Below are 3,514 nucleotides of genomic sequence, written 5' to 3' on the forward strand. Positions count from 1 at the left end.
GCATCAGCCGCCGGCTGCAGCACCTCTCAGGCTGTTCCCTTGGGTTCTGGTTGCAAGGCAACCAACCCTGACCTCAGCCTGCCCCAGCTGGTCTCACCCCGCCCCCGGCTCAGGCCACGTTTGCAGCTTGAGGGGGGGGGCAGAACCTGTGGTGTCGGTGAGGGGAAACAGTGTCTGGGCCACCTTCTGCCTCCTGCGCGGGACTGGAAAGGGCCTTGCCCTGCAGGTAAGCCCAGGAAAGCAGCTGCTGGGCAGGCTTTCCCTGCACCATGCCATGCTGCTCGGGCCGTGCAGGGTCAGGCTGGGCTGGCACTGGGGAGGGGAAGCCGCTCGGGACAGGATGAGCCCAGCTGGAGCAACAGGGACTCAGCAGCATTTTCCCCTACCTGTGCTGGTCAGTCCCAAGCAGTACATGGCTCCACCGCCACTTCTGCTGGCTGGGGCACACCCGGCCGGGCTCGCCCCGTCCCCAGCAGCACGTGGGAAGCTGGCTTCAGCCGCGTGCTGCTCCGGATGGGACAGATCCAGCCGGATCTGCACCGGCCAGGAAAGACGGCATGCAGCTGAAGTCGGCTCCTCACGTGCTGCTGGGGACAGGAGGAGCCCAGCTGAGTCAGCACCAGCCAGCAGAAGCTGTTGGCAGTTCGTATCTGGCCTGCAGGTGGAGCCGGGTCCATCCCATCCGGAGTAGCATGCAGCTGAAGCCAGCCTACCAGGTGCTGCTGGGGATGGGGTGAGCCCAATTGGGTCGGCACTGTCCAGCAGAAGTGGCAGTGGAGCCTCCTCCTTTTGGGACCAGCTGGCATAGGTAGGGGGAAAGTTCTGGGGGAGATCTGATGCCCCTGAAGCCCCACTGCTGGGGCAGGATGTTAGAGGGGTCACAACCCCTTGCTACCTGGTAAGTTGTGCAAGGGGAGGGACTTCCGGTGGCAAAGGTCAGGGGGCAGGACTTCCGGTCCCAAGATGGCAACAAGGGGGTGGGGCAACTGAAGGAGCGGGGCTACCCATGTGGCCCTCGACAGCTTGCCAAAACTCATCAAGCGGCCCTCCGCCTGAAATTATTGCCCGCCCGATTTAAGTGCATAGCCTCAGGTCTGAAAAAAGGCTATGTACTTACCCTAATTTAATGTGAGCAGGTTCCCTGCTCTCAGAAACCCTGAAAATTATGAGACAGCAACTTCAAAACTGATTAGTTCCCACCATTTTCCATCTCTTTTACAGGTAGCTTCCCGTCATTGTTTTGGGGGCCAAATACTATGCAATTAAACAGAACATAATTACATTAACAAGCAGGCAGTGGAGCCAGAAGAGGTTATGTAATTAAGCAGTTCATGCACTTGACCAACAGGGCAGGCAACCAAATTTGTTATATAATGTAAGCAACAGGGAAATAATTGGGATGGGCACTGTAATGAAGTTAAGCAAATTATGTACAAGTGAAGTACACCATAATTAGAAGACAGTGGATTATTAGAAATAAAAATGGCAACTGGATTCTGTTCTCAAATAGCTGGTGATACCCTTCCCCTCCATTATTAAGCATATGTTCACTAACTTGACTTTGTCATTTTCTTTTTAAAGGACAACTGCTACCCAAGAGCTTTATTTTCTTAGATCTCGCCTGAAATAAAAGTGTTGAAATCCAACAGATTGTTTCTCAGGGCTGAAAAATGAGGACACTAAGTAAAAGTAGGAATTCCTTCTATTTTAAGTGGTAGCTCCAGAGTGCTTCAGAAGTGCTTCTATCTTTAGCAATTGGCACAGTAACTCTAATGCTGGTCCATTAACCTGAGCAACTTGTCAGACATCATTAGTTGCTTATCTACTACTACATAAAACTAAGAGTGGATGCCCAGCAATAGTATTTATCTGTGTTTTGCATCAGATATTAACAAAACTCCTGTATGAACTAGGGAGTCAAAGATTGGCAGAAGTCACATTTTATTAACACATGAATAGTCAGGTAGTCCTGAACAGCCTCCCTCGTCTCCCACACATATGGCCTTTGTTCATTTGTCAAGGACAGAAGAGAAAATGTATTGCTCATGAATGGTGCCAGCAGATCAGCCCTGAGTTTAGTCATAGAACAGTGAAAGCACAAACAGAGGCAGCCCTGCCAAGGTCCCAAAATCTCAAATCGGGAGGGATCACACTTCAGTCTCATACGTATTCAGTATGAGGTTGCCAACTAAGCTGCCAATTCATATCAGCTGATTTGTGTGTGGACATTTTTTCCCTGGGAAAAGAAACCATCATCTCATTGTCTTTGGGCAACATAGAGTATGAATACAGAATAGCATTGCTAATCCACTGCCCTTACCTACAAATGCTCATTTGTTCCATGCAAGTGTTGCACATTTGCACTAATGCATTTGCAATAATTTCCTCATGTAAATAAATAATTAAAAAACTGACATGGTTGTTACTAGGAACTAAAATCTCCATACAAGCAAAAACCTCTCCCACTCATTTCCTAGGTATACAAGCCCTGAAAGACATACCCTCCAACAGCACATTATTTTAACAAACTCAAGTCAATTTCTACACCAGCATTTAAAGTTTTTTTTTAAATACTTTATGAAGCCAAAGATATTCCCCAATTGCACTACTGTCACAATAAAGGAACAGTAAAATAAAAATTTAAGAAATCAACATCTTGAAACAAAAAACACATTCCCATAGCACGTTACCAGACAAAATCTTTGGAACCAAAATTTTTAGAAGTTAAACTTTGCTTATGTTGATTCAGAAGTTGAAGCAAATTCCAGAGTTGAGCACCATGCAACACAAACATCTCACCAGCAAACCACCATTTAAATATAGAAACTGTTAACACAAACACCTCTACTGACAACTTCTCTGGAAAAGGAGCAACATAGTTATTTTATAATAGCGATTGTCCATGTGGACTAAATCAACGCAGTTGTAAGCTAAAGAGCTGCCTTTGTTAGGTGCGATGATCTGCAAAGCGTATTTTAGAGGTACACCATAACTCAGGTGTGGACAAAATAGAATCTGTTGGCAGTTCGTATCTGGCCTGCAGGTGGATGACTACCAACTCAATGGATCTGGTCTGTGAGCAGCTGGTGGTTCTTGCTGCCACGTGATGTTGGGCGGGCAAGTGGAACTGCATCCACACAGCAGAATCAGCCCTTCACACAACTTTGGCCAAGCCTGCTGGGCTTCTGCCATGCCGGGCAGGAAGCAGCACCAGGTATGACACTGCTCACAGGTTCTACCTTGAGGCACTGGTACCTGCCAGCTGCGCCCACAGCTGGCACCATTGCCCACCTACTGTAGCAGAAGTCCCCATCTGGGTCCACAGCTGAGCTTTGGTGCTTCTGGCAGGAGAGGGAGACAGAGAAAGGGATGTGGCCTTCAATAGGTCTCCAAACTTATTAAGTGGCCCCCCAGCTAAAATAATTGCTCACCTCTGCTATAACTTGTCTATTATGGATTATTTCTCAGAGGGAGAGGGAGTTGCACATAAATCGGTTTAAGTGATCTGAAACTG

Source organism: Alligator sinensis, unplaced genomic scaffold (assembly GCF_000455745.1).
Source record: "Alligator sinensis unplaced genomic scaffold, ASM45574v1 scaffold1672_1, whole genome shotgun sequence".
Lineage (NCBI taxonomy): Eukaryota > Metazoa > Chordata > Crocodylia > Alligatoridae > Alligator > Alligator sinensis.